This window comes from Triticum dicoccoides, chromosome 5B (assembly GCF_002162155.2).
Source record: "Triticum dicoccoides isolate Atlit2015 ecotype Zavitan chromosome 5B, WEW_v2.0, whole genome shotgun sequence".
Lineage (NCBI taxonomy): Eukaryota > Viridiplantae > Streptophyta > Magnoliopsida > Poales > Poaceae > Triticum > Triticum dicoccoides.
In genome coordinates, this window is record NC_041389.1 from 724,794,110 (window position 1) to 724,807,178 (window position 13,069).

The 13,069-nt window shown below is 40.8% G+C and overlaps 2 pseudogenes; both read left to right on the forward strand.

Annotated features, from left to right (window-relative positions):
- The first annotated feature begins 610 nt into the window (after positions 1-610).
- LOC119310773 lies at positions 611-6,806 on the forward strand (annotated as a pseudogene).
- Positions 6,807-7,544: 738 nt separating this feature from the next.
- The window catches only part of LOC119310774, a 15,654-nt pseudogene continuing 10,129 nt past the window's right edge, over positions 7,545-13,069 (forward strand).

Genomic DNA, 13,069 nt, shown 5'->3' on the forward strand with positions numbered 1-13,069 from the left:
TGACTATTTTTTGCTTTATTTGTTCCTTCTATAATATGACCTCATGCAAAATAACAAGGGCTTTCGACTCCACTCGCGCGATTTCACACGTCCGCCTGTCCGATGGGTCCCTTAGCCCATAGGTTTATTTTTCTCAATCACTTATCTTGAATGTTCGGCATTATGCTCTAGAAATGCAGTAAATGCGCCGAATATGCCACACGCCTTAAAAAAATGCCAGAACATTCATGTGTCATGGAATGGACTCTGGTCAACACCTAATAAGTTTTGATGCCAACGGAAGAACGAACCCGCACACACTTCAGAAAACGTGACACTTTTCCCTCTCGAATGCTAGATCGTTCCGGGCAGAAAATACCATTTCCACACAACCTCCATGCAGGCTTCCATGAAATGCCCTCGAATTTTTAGCACACCCTAAAAGATTCTTATGAAGACACCGTGTCAGGTCCCATGAATTTTCAGCCTCCAGAGAATTTCTATGGATATAAACGACAACAAACGACCTCTCCTTGGCCATCCCACCTAGACGCTGAGCTTTGGATCCCCTGCCCCGAGATCTGTCAGGTTTAGCTCCGTCAAATGGGGGCCAACCTTAGTTGTAGCCCCAATGCCGCAGCCTGGTCCTCGTCGCCGGACCGTCCGCGAGAAGCTTGCATCTTTCCCGACACGACACGATGCTCGACGGGCGCTCTCCAGTTTCATGTCTCCTTTCCCTTTCAGTGTGATTTATTTCGGGTAAATCAGGATTACCCGAACCTGAACCCGAATTTTCGGGTAGCAAAAATTATGGACAAATTTGGGATGTCATTTATCAAAACCCTAATTGACTACCAAAATTTCCAGGTAAACCCGGGCGTCATGACTCAATAAAAGGATGTAGCTGTAGCTTTTGTTTGGGCGTGTATTTGTAAAAAAGAGGCGCATTATTGAGGCAGCAGAGCATCCCATGTGGCTGCCGATCTACAGTAGAATTTACTGTTGTGGCAGAGCATCCCATCCCATGTGCTCAACACTCATCAGTGGAGCTCGAAGCTGTAGTGGAAGGAAGGAAGAAAGGCCGCACTTTTCGTTCCGTCACCTCTTGAATCCATTGCTCTCCTCCAGTCTCCAGAATCCAGATCCCCTCCCCGGCGACGACTGAGATCCAAATCCAATCCAAGTGAGTGCGGCAACCCAGATCCAAGCTGTCCGCCCGCCACATTCCATCCTCGCAGCTGAATCCACCGCTACCAGCCGCCGCTCTTTTCTGCTGCTTCCTCTCCACCACTACTCAGGCGCGGCGAGGCGAGGCTAGGCGGGGCGGCCGGCGGAGTGTCTGCAGAGAGAGAGAGAGAGAGAGAGAGAGAGAGAGAGAGAGGTGGCCCTCGGCTCGGCGGCGTCGCTCCTCAGCAAGGTGTTGACGCCGCTGTCTGACAGCCTGGTGGCGGCGTACGTGGACAGCCTTCAGCTCAGCCACAATTCAGAGCAGATCAGGGACAAGCTGCTGCACACGCAAGCCCTGCTGCACAACGCCCAGCTCCAGGGAAGCCACAACCCTGGCCTGCAGGGGTTGCTGGAGAAGCTGAGCAGGGACGCCGACCAGGCCGAGGACTTGCTGGACGAGCTCCACTACTTCCAGGTTCATGACAGGCTCCACGGCACCACCTACGCCACCACCCAAGAGGCCGGCCCGGATCTGAAAGGCCTTGTCCGCCATCAAGTTCTCCACGCCCGCAGTGCTCTTCGCCACACCCTAGGCAGCTTGGTACAATGCTTTTCTTGCTCGCCTACACCCAGGCCCAAGAGGGATGGTAGCGGTGATGATGCTGCTGCTGCTGTTGCCGGCGTCACCAACTCCAACTCTGCTACTGCTGATGATGGTAGTGATACGCTGCATTTCGACAGAGTGTCCATCTCCAGAGAAATCAAGTCCGTGTTACAGGCCATGCAGTCCCACCGTGACTCCATCTCCAATTTGCTTACGACTATCCCAAGCAACAGCACGGCAGTCGTCGTCCCGCATCGGCCTCAGACTGTTTCCATGATTATACAAGACACATTGTATTGCAGGGGAGACACTTTTGAGGAAACTGTCAGTCGTATTACCGGTGCCACACACACTCAGACTGTTTCTGTTCTTCCTATAGTTGGTCCGGGGGGTATTGGAAAGACAACTTTCACCCAGCATCTTTATAATGATGACAGGACTAAAAAGCACTTTGATGTCCAGGTCTGGGTATGTGTATCCACTGGTTTCGATGTGCTAAAGCTCACCAGGGAGATCCTTGCCTGCATACCTGCAACCGAAGAAGAAGGAAGTAGCAGTGTTGCAAATGGTACAACCAATTTAGACCAGCTTCAGCAATCCATAGCGCATCGTCTCAAATCCAAGAGGTTTCTGATTGTCTTGGATGACATATGGAAATGTGACAGCCAGGATAAGTGGAAAACCCTGTTAGTTCCCTTCACAAAGGGGGAAACCAAAGGAAGCATGGTACTCGTCACAACTCGATTCCCAAACCTAGCAGAAATGATGGAAACAGTTGATTTTGGTTCACTAAAACTGGCAGGTTTGGAGTCTGATGACTTCATCACATTCTTTGAAGCATGCATATTCGGTGAAAACAACAAGCCTGAGCATTATGAAGATGAGTTAGCTGGTATTGCACGAAAAATTGCAAATAAGCTAAAGGGTTCCCCGCTGGCAGCCAAAACTGTTGGTAAGTTATTGAAGAAGGACCTTTCTCAGGAACACTGGAATGGAGTTCTTGAAAAGCATCAGTGGCTAAAGGAGCAAAAGAATGATGATATCATGCCATCTTTAAAAATTAGCTACGATTGCCTCCCTTTTGATCTCAAGAAATGCTTTTCCTATTGTGGCCTTTTCCCTGAAGATCATAGGTTTACTTCTTCAGAAATCAATCATTTCTGGGTTGTAATAGGCATCATAGACTCTAACCACCAAGCCAATAGGAATTACTTGGAAGAACTAGTGGACAATGGTTTTCTCATGAAGGAATTAGATGAGTGCCTTGGTGGATACTGCTATGTAATGCATGATTTAATGCATGAGCTATCTAAGAGTGTTTCTACACAAGAATGCCTCAATATAAGTGGCTTAGATTTCAGAGCTGATGCCATCCTACAATCTGTTCGACACTTATCTATCAACATAGAAGACAGTTATGATGCAAATTTTGAGGAAGAAATGTGTAAACTAAGGGAGAGGATAGACATTGCTAATCTGCGGACTTTGATGATTTTTAGAGAATATGAAGAAGAAAGAATCGCCAAGCTTTTGAAAGATAGCTTCAAGGAAATAAATCGTCTGCGTGTCTTATTTATAGCAGTGAACACTCCAGAATCTTTTCCTCATAGGTTTTCAAACCTTATCCACCTCCAATACCTCAAAATTAGTTCACCTCTCAATGGTGACAGGGAAATGAGTTTGCCTACTACACTATCAAGATTTTATCACTTAAAATTCTTTGACCTAGATAGTTGGTTTGGTCGTTCTGATTTGCCCGAAGACTTTAGCCACCTTCAGAATTTACATGATTTCCGTGCTCAAAGTGAACTCCACTCCAATATTCGCAATGTCGGAAAGATGAAGCATCTACAGAGGCTAAAAGAGTTCCATGTTAAGAAGGAGAGCATGGGATTTGAACTGACAGAAATTGGGGCATTGACAGAGCTTAAAGGAGGACTGATTATACGTGGTCTTGAACACGTGGCAACCAAGGAGAAGCTACTGCAGCCAAACTGTTGTTGAAAAGGAATCTGAAGGAATTGGAATTACTCTGGGACAGAGATGGACCAACTACAGATGCTGATATCCTTGATGCTCTTCAACCACACTCTAATCTTAGAGTACTTACAATTGCAAATCATGGTGGTACCGTTGGTCCTCGTTGGCTGTGTCTTGACATGCGGTTAGCAGCTTTAGAGACTCTCACTCTAGAAGGCGTATCTTGGAGCACCCTCCCACCTTTTGGGAAACTACCAAATCTCAAGACACTCAATTTGAAGAAAATTTCTGGAATGCATCAGTTTGGGCCTCTATGTGGTGGTGCTCCAGGCAAATGTTTTTTGCGCTTGAAGACAGTTGGGTTTTATGAGATGCCAGAACTTGCTGAATGGGTTGTGGAACCTAATTGCCATTCCTTTCCAAGTCTTGAAAAAATCGAATGCATCGGTTGTCCCAATCTCCGTGTGTTGCCCTTCTCCGAGCTATGTTGTATCAATTTGCGCAGACTTGAAGTTTGTAGGTGCCCCAAGATGTCCCTGCCCTCCATGCCTCACACCTCCACACTAACATATTTGGATGTCAAAAGAGATGATTTAGAAACGTTATTATTGTCTTATGATGGAAAGGAATTGGTTGTTGGAGGGTATGGCGGTGCTTTGGCCTACCACAATCTGGATAAAGTAGAAGATATGGCTATTGAAAATGCATCGCGCATATCATTGACAGACATTGGAAAGCTTAAATCCCTAACAGAACTAACTGTAGGAAGATGCTACCATTTCAGTTTGTTCCCTGAAGAGCTGGATGGCAGTATTGTCTTGCGTTCAGTTAAGAGTTTGAGATTAGATGTATCTCATCTTACCAGCAAATCATCATTGTCAAAAGTGTTAAACTGTTTCCCAGCGCTTTCTGTGTTGAACATACAGGGGAGTTCCAAACCATGAGTATGAGGAATGTGTAGTGGAGTTGCCATCATCCATCTCACTGCAGGAACTTACCTTCTCATGGTGTAAGGGCCTGGTTCTTGTGCCTGTGGAGAATGAGAATGGAGGAGGAATTCAGGAGGACAAGTCATTGCTCCTAAAGTTAACAATAGAGGACTGTGGCCAATTGTTCTGTCAGTGGCCCATGGGAATGGGAGAAGAAGAGACCATTTGCCCTTTCCCTGCTTCCCTGAGGGAACTTTATGTTTGGAAGGAGCCAAGCATGAAGTCAATGGCTCTGCTCTCAAACCTCACGTCTCTCACCACTCTATGGCTACGCTGCTGCAGTAATTTAACAGTGGACGGATTCAATCCTCTTGTCGCAGCCAACCTCATAGAGCTGCAAGTGCATAGGTGCAACACCTCTAGATTAGCATCAGATATGCTCTCAGAGGTGGCCTCTCAGAGGGCCAAATTATCATTGCCTGCAGGTTACATCTCTAGATTGGAGGTACTCTTCACCAATGACATGTCTGGATTGCTTGTTGCTCCTATCTGCAACCTGCTCGCCCCAGCCCTCCACACACTTGAATTCAAGTCTGATGATGAGAGCATGGAAAGCTTCACGGAGGAGCAAGAGAAAGCGCTGCAGCTCCTCACCTCCCTCGAAGTGCTAAGTTTTTTCTTTTGCGAGGGTCTGCAGTCCCTTCCTCAAGGGCTACATCGCCTTTCTTCTCTCAAGGAGTTAAGTGTCTGCTACTGTCCAAAGATACGATCGATGCCCAAGGAGGGCCTCCCGGTTTCGCTAAGAAAACTAGAGATGCGGATGGATGTTCGCAGCGCTGAGATAGAGGAGCAAATTGAGAAAATCAAAAGAACCAACCCAGACTTATCTGTCTCGGGTTACTAGCTAAACCCAAGGTAACACTTGTCGCCTCCCTAACTTTATCGTTTTCCTATTTCTGATGAAGCGAGGTTTATTTGCCATATTTCTGTTGTGCCTCATCTTAACCACTGTTGTCAAATCTTACAGACTAGCAGGTTCCACTCCACTCCATCACTGTTGTAATCAATCTTTTGTGCACATTAATCAGCCTGCCTGGTTAGTACACAGAAAGCTCACTTGTACTCCTTCATTTATTTATATGATTTCATTCACAGCCCATTCACGATTCCTCATGTCTATCCTTGTGTAAAAAATTAGGGAGATATTAATTAAGAGCTTCTTATGCAGCTTACCTTTTTCTAACAGTTATTCTTAATTTCTTCGACAGGCTTGGTAGCCTCTCATCTACAGCTAGCGCATAAGAATGGTATGGATGGATGTAACCTTCCTACTCTTATCGTGAATAATGCTTTCCAATTTGTTTGATTCTTTCTTGAAAAATCCCTGTTTAGCCTGATACTGAATTATTCCTGTAAGGCCGAAGCAATGAGGATTATTATTTGGTCAACCACCAAGTTTAGTTTATGCTGGCTGGGGCAGAGTACTGAAAGTATTGTACCCAGCTACGTACGTACAGTCTTGCAGGGAGATTGCATGCATACAGGTTTAGGTTTCACTGGCTGGCATTGATCCTTGACTCTATCTAAGGTAATGATGAATGATTGGGTGTTTAAGTTACCTTATTAAGAGTGATTTGTTCTTAACCAAGTTTATTTACTTTATTTTATTGGATTCTGCAGTCCCAGTAGTGAATTTCACAGCTGATTCAGAATAAACAAACAAACAAATAGAAGTGAAGCTATATGCTGAAAGGTCAGTAAGTACTTGACACTTTGTTCTCATTTTTGGGTTTTCCTTACTACCTAATATAATGCTCAAAAGTGTTGTACACTGAAACATTGTAATCTCTCTCTGAATTGCTTTCTAAGGGCCACATTCCTCTTAAAGCACCAGCTGATACAATAATTGTGTTGCGTGTTTGCAGAATAGGATATGGACCTAAGTGATGGCTCGCAGTGGGATGTCCTTCCTTCCTTTAAAGAAGAAAAGTGGGCTTTAATTTGTGGATGCAGCAGCAGCGAACAGAGCAGAGCAGAGCATTCCAAGATCCAAACGGTGCCAAGGTGCTTATTGGGATTATTGGGATTCAGCATCAGCCTCGCACGACTTGACAATTTTCTGTGTATTCGCCTCTGTAAATTGAATTGGTAGAATTGAGTTTTTTTCCCCTAGTGTTCCGATCATGATTTTGTTGCGTGAACTGATCGATGACGCGAATGTTGTTCGGTGACTGTCATTAGGCCAGTACATTCACGCTTGCTTAATGTCTAAGATTTGGCAGCTTCACATCTCAATCTGACATTGAAGGCAAAAGTTGCGTGGTTAATTAATTCCTCAGTGGCAGCAATGTGAGTGAGTGCCATCAGCTGCAGAAGCAGTAGAAGATTGGTGTGCTTTAAAGGATCTCTCTGGGAATAAATCAATGTACGTAAGCCTGGCAATAGTTTGGACTGAAACTTAGTTTTTGGATTGGTTTTTGATTTGGTTTCTATAAGTTTGGTCTCTAGTGGTTTAAAATGGAAACCAGTTCGGTTTGGTTTGGGTTGTGCCTAAGAATGGACTGGATAGGTTTGGGTTGGGTTCAGATTTCTTAGTCAAAACAAATGCAAACTATGGTTTGAGACCAAATCAGTCGATTAGTCTGAGCCAGCTGCTGCTTCGCCCTCCAGCCGAACTTCCAAGACGCCATCGTACTTTGCTGCTACTGCCCACACGTACGTACGTATTCTATGTGGCAAAGACGTGCACCTGACTACGTGTGGCTACAGAATCGGTCAACCTGCCTGTGTGCTAGCTTCACGTACGTGTTTGCTCTCGGGAGGATCTCAGCTACTAGTGCTTCAGATCGAACAAGCGTGCGGCCGGCTGTCACGAGTTTGACGCCATGTCTGATGATCTAATTCATGCCATCTCATATGGCTTTGTCCACGGTTTGAATCTGCGGATTCAATCCAAAGGTTAGAAACGGTTTGGACTGGGTTGGATGGAGAGCATGTATAGATCGATTTGGTTTGGATTCTAGCTGAAAATATCTGGGTTGGCTTGGTTTGGATGTGTGGCATGTATTCCCATAGACTGGACTGGTTTTAGTTTGGATGTCAAACTATTATCAGGTTTAAATGTACATTTGAAATTTTTTGTTTACTACTCTACGTATCTTTGTATGGTAATCTGTCTACACATCCTTTTTGAATATGAGCATCCTTGTGCAGCTTCAGTGAGCCTTTAATCAGTGATGCATGCATTTCGATGTAGATGTTCAAGATTGGCATATTTGTTGGGGATATGATATCCGGGATGGATAGCATCTGCTTTTGTTTTTCAAAATAAATAAATAAATAAAGGTACAGTTGAAATTTGTTATCTAGTACATTCTTTGTATGGTCATTTGGACTCATCCACAATCATCTGTTTCAGTCAGTCAGCCTTTAATCATTAATTGATGATGCCTTTCAATGTTGATTGTTACAGTTTTATCAGACCACAAGGGAACTATTTCGTCACTCACATTCTGCTGTTAGTCCTTGCAGAGAGCTTGACTGGGGAGCGGGCGGGATTGGGGGTGTGATTGCGGGCGCCGTGGGGAAGCAGATCGCCGCTGGGAGCAGTCTCTTCTTACTTTACTAAGAATGAAACTTAACAGGTTTTACATCGTTTGTTATTACAGCCCCCCAGTTTTTGTTGTGAGCAGCCACTTATTTATGAGGTTTTCTCTACTAATTAACTGGGTTAATTTACTTACTCTTCTTCCTGTACTAAACTAAGCCAACAAAACAACAAAAGTACTTGTACAAAATCAATCCAACCCGATTGGTGTAGGATTTCCTTTTCGCATCTCCTAAACCTTAGGCGACTGCATTTTTTTTTCTTTCTTTCAGTTAGAGTAGATTTTATTCTGAGAGTAGTTGAGTTCATTTTGTGCGGCTGCCGGGAGATTCAGAGAGATCTCTGAAAGGGAGGTTTCGGTGGTGCTATGTCTCACCACTTCTTTTTCTTGACACAAACCATGTCTTGTCTTTTCTTTTAATCTATTTTTAGTCTAGCTATGTCTCGCCCTGTAGCAACTACAAGGGCGAGATCGCCCATGCGCGGCCCTACATGGGCAAGCCCGACAACGCAACATGGTTTTTCTATTTTTTTCTTTTCCCTTATATATATATATATATATATATATATATATATATATATATATATATATATATATATATATTTCAAAATAGTCTAAATTTATATGCATTTTTATAAAAAAGGCATAAATTGTTACATACCTAGTTAAAGTAAAATGCAATTTTTTATGTAACTTTTAAAATAAGTGTTCTCGTAGCTTTTAACATGTTCATTAAATCAAGAAAATATAGTGTTTATGTTTTCTCTCTCTAAATGCTCATGTATATTTTAAAAAGGATGATATTCATGCATTGCCAAATAATGTCCACTTTATCATGTATTGAAAAAGATATTCACACATTATCAAATAATTTTTACTTAATAATTTTTTCTAGCTATTTAAAAAAAAAATCATCATTTATTTAAAATAAATGATGCGTCTACTCACGGAATGTGCATCGATTGAAGCATAGGCCCCTATCTACAAGTACCAATCAAAGTCAATGGGCTTAATTTAGGGCAGGGTTGAGCATATAGGTCACTGTGCATCTGACTATCATTTGTCACGAGTTAGGCCTTTTTTTTGCATGGGAGTTGAGCTTTGTGCATTGCAGGGCCCAAAGAAAAGACGGGAACTCTGATATGATGCACACTGTAGCGCGTGTTTTCCCAGTAATTTAGTTTTCTTTTGCCAAAAGCACGTACGTTTTCAAAATTGTGAAAAACAAAACGTGAACATTTTAAAAATGTCGAATTTTTTTCAAAACAAAATATGTTTTTAAAATTTCTGATATCTTTTTGAAAAAATACTAATATTTTTCGAGATTTCCATACAATTTTTAAAGAATGGGAACAACTTTTTATATCACGGACATGTTCTGAAAATACAAATATTTTGTAATTCAGACAAAGTTTTTAAAATTTACAAAGTTATTTTTTGCAATTTCCCTACATTTTTTATAAAGAAATGAAAGTAAAACCCCATAACAACAAGGAACAAAAAACAAGTTTAAAAACCCCGAAACACTTGCGCCGGCTGAATAAAAGCTTTCTGAACCTAATTATTAACCTTGTGGCTGCTCAGTAAAAATTTGTATAAGGGTGTATAAATATGAAAAAAAAGAGATACGCACAATCTCAGCAGCTTTCCAATTTGTTTGATTCTTGAATCTATTTAGCCTGATACTGAATTATTCCTGTAGGAGCGGAGCAATGAGAATTATGCCTGGGCAGAGTTCTGAAAGTATTGTACCCAGCTACATACAATCTTGCACGGAGATTGCATACAGGTTTATATTTCATTGGCATTTATCCTTGACACAAAGGTAATGAATGATCGGGTGTTTAAGTTACCTTAGAGTGGTTTGTTCATATTCTGACTCAAGTTCATTTATTTTATTTTATGTGTGCAGTCCGAGTAGTGAATTTACAGCTGATTCAGAGCAAGCAAACAAACAAACAGAAGTGAAGCAATTGTCTGTCTTGATATGTTGAAAGGTCAGTACGTACTTGACACTTTGTTGTCATTTTTCGGTTTTCCCGACTAAAGTAATGCTCAAAAGTGTTGTGCACTGAAACATACATTGTAATCTCTGAACTACTTGAATCTGTCTGTCGCCAGAATGTTGTTGCTTTCTAAGGGCCACATTCCTCTTAAAGCAGCAGCTGATACAACAATTGTGTTGCGTGTTTGCAGAATAGGATATCGACGTAAGTGATGGCTCGCAGTGGGATGTCCTTCCTTCCTTCCTTCCTTCCTTCCTTTAAACAAGTGATGCAGAAAATATATGCAGCAGCGAACGGAGCATTCCAAGAAGGGACATCCAAAGGTGTGAGGTGGTTATATATTGGGATTCAGCTTGAGCCTCGCACAACTTAACAAATTGTTGATTCTCCTCTGTAAATTAAATTGGTACGGCAGTAGAATTATGTTTTTTCGTAGAGTAGAATAGTAAATTCCTTGTGTTTTGGAACAAGTAGAAACTTGATGGGATGGGCAACCATCTTCCAGTTCCTCTGAGAAAAATCACTCCAAGCCCCTTCCTTCTGGACCACAGTTGATGCACCCAGCCATATTATTATTTATTTATATTACTACTAAAACCGATTCCAAGCAAAGTCAGGCATTGATGCCGAACTTTTCGGCTTAAAAAACGAGGCATCTGCTAGCCCAAACTAGTGCTGCTCTCCCATGGCATGCTGAGTATTTGTACTCACACACAAACTTGCACTTGACACAATAGGAACTCCGGAGGTTTTCTTCCGGAGTTCCTACCTATTTGGTCTAGTTTCTTAGAGCCCCAGTTCCATGACTAAGAATGAAACAGAGCAGGTTTTACATGGTTATTTACATCTCCAGTTTGAGTTAAGTGTTCTGAAACTTTCTTTGTCAAGCAAAGCTATGTCTCACCACGTTAGAGATCATGCTGGCCCAGGTTCATTTTTTTCCCACCGAAAAGGAGGTTGGGTGGTGCTATGCCTCACCTTTTTTTTAGGCAATGCTATGTCTCACCTGTAACAAGTAGAAGGTCGAGCTTCCCACGCACGCCCCTAAATAGGCCAAGCCCAAAAAGTACCATAGTTTTTCTATTATTCTTTTATATATGTATAAAATAAATTACAAAATGGTCTAAATGTAATGCATTTTTAAAAACATGTTAAAATGTTACATACCCTGGTAAAAATAAATATTGCACAATTTTTTCAGTGTAAGTTTTAAATTAAGTGTTCTTGCATTTTGGAAAATGTTCATTAAATCTAGAAAAAAAGTGTTTGCATTTTTTTCTGGAAATGTTCATGTAATTTTGAAAATGCTCACGTATAATTTAAAAAAGTTTCATGTACTTAAAAAGTATTCATACATTATCAAGTAATGTTCACTTTGTCATGCGTTTCAAAATATATTCATGCATTATCAAATAATGGTCCTTAATTAAAATTTCTATAGCTATTTAAAAAATAATCATCATTTATTTAAAATATTTCATGTGTGTACTCCCGGCATGTGCATCGCTTGATTTTGTTTTTAGCAAACTTTGCATAGTTTGATGCATAGACCCTGCTGGTTAGTTTATCCTGTCTACAAGTACCCATAAAAATCATGGGCTTAATTTATAGTAGTCCAGTGTGCATTTGACCGTCATTATAAAAGACGGGAACTCCTACATGACACATTCTGTGTCAAATAGACCATGATTGTACAAGAGGGCACGAGCGAACTGGCGGGCCCATTAAGAGACATCCACATGCTTCGCTTCTTCTCATTTTTGTCCTGTATGTACTGTGGTGCCTCGAAGCACTATAGCATGTGTTTTTAAGGCATTGTTTTTTTTTGCAGAAAGCACACACGTTGGTAACAATGTTATGAAAATAAAACGTGCATACTTTTAAAAACACCAAACATTTTTTTGTAACCGTGAACACTTTTTATAACTCACGAACAATTTTTCGAAAGTATGAACATTTTCTTAAACTTTTGAACATTTTTTAGAAATTTGTGAACATTCTCTTAAGTCATGAACATGTTTTTGAATTCAACAACAGTTTTTCTAAATAATGAACATTTTAAAATAATAAACTAAAATTTCAAATTCTTATACATTTTTTCCCAAATTTTTGAACATTTTTCGATTTAGTGAACATTTTTTTAATCATACACATTTTTTTAAAAATTCGTGAACATTTTTCGAATTAGCGAACATTTTTTGAATCGTGAATATTTCTTTTCAAATTTGTGAATGTTTTTCGATTTAACAAACATTTTCTTTAATCGCGAATATTTTTTTTAAATTGACGAACATTTTTTGAATTAGCGAACATTTTTTTGAATCGTGAACATTTTTCTCAAATTTGTGAATATTTTTCGAATTAGCAAAAAAAAATTGAATCATGAACATTTTTCCAAATTCACGAACATTTTTCGAATTAGTGAATATTTTTTTTCAAATTCGTGAACATTTTTGAATTAGCGAGCATTTTTTGAATCTTGAACATTTTTTTTAAATCCACAAACCTTTTTTGAATTAACAAACATTTTTTTGAATCATGATTGTTTTCAAAATCATGAACATTTTTTGAGTTTATGGTTATCATTTACAAATTCATGAACAGTTTTTGAATTCTAAGAATTTTTCTCTAATCATGAATACACGTTTCGAAATCGTGATTGTTTTATTTAAATTAGCAATTTTTTCTGATATTTTAGAAGTTTTTGATATCCCGAATTACTTGAAAAAGGGAAAAAACAAGGCGGCATCCCGGCCCGCACATGGGCCGGCCCAGCAGTGCGCGAACGGGGAGCGC